Here is a 519-nt window from a genome sequence, read left to right as displayed (position 1 = left end):
AGATGCCTCCTGCCCTGCCGGCGGGGTCAGCCACCCTGCCCGAGACCCCCTCTGATGGATCCCATCCCCTGAAACAGGAGATGACTGGGTGGGAGCTTGTTGAACTTCCTCAGAGCTGGCTCTCCACCCCTTCCCTTCCCCGCCCTCCTCCTTTCACCACTGGAAGGGCCTGTGATACTGTAACTTAATTGGAAAGAGTTTTTCTGGCACTTGTAATCTGCCACAGTTATACTATGATATGTAAAAGTAGTTGCAGAGTACTAATATTTTGAAGCTTGTGATATTACGACTATATTATATTCGAAGTAGAATGTACATTTCTTAAAGGTTATCATTTATTTACCCGAAAAATGTCATGCACTTGTGTTTGCCTTGTTATGCGACTGAAGAACAATGCTTTTGGTTTATCTTCAGCGACACTGCTGTCTCACTCGTGTAGACTGAAAAAGCAACTTTAATTGACGCTTCATTAAAGCTCAGATTCCTGACAATCCAGTAATTTATGTGAGTCTGAAAATC

At 43.9% G+C, this 519-nt stretch overlaps 1 protein-coding gene across 4 annotated transcripts in view; it reads left to right on the top strand.

Annotated features, from left to right (window-relative positions):
- TRIM36 (tripartite motif containing 36) overlaps positions 1-519 on the top strand; it is a 37,754-nt gene that overhangs the window by 22,321 nt on the left and 14,914 nt on the right. The window lies entirely within an intron of this gene.

This window comes from Condylura cristata, unplaced genomic scaffold, assembly GCF_000260355.1.
Source record: "Condylura cristata isolate star-nosed mole 26May11 unplaced genomic scaffold, ConCri1.0 scaffold00021, whole genome shotgun sequence".
NCBI classification, from domain to species: domain Eukaryota; kingdom Metazoa; phylum Chordata; class Mammalia; order Eulipotyphla; family Talpidae; genus Condylura; species Condylura cristata.
Note: the sequence above shows the minus strand (reverse complement) of the source record. Positions and strands in the feature narration are given on the sequence as shown.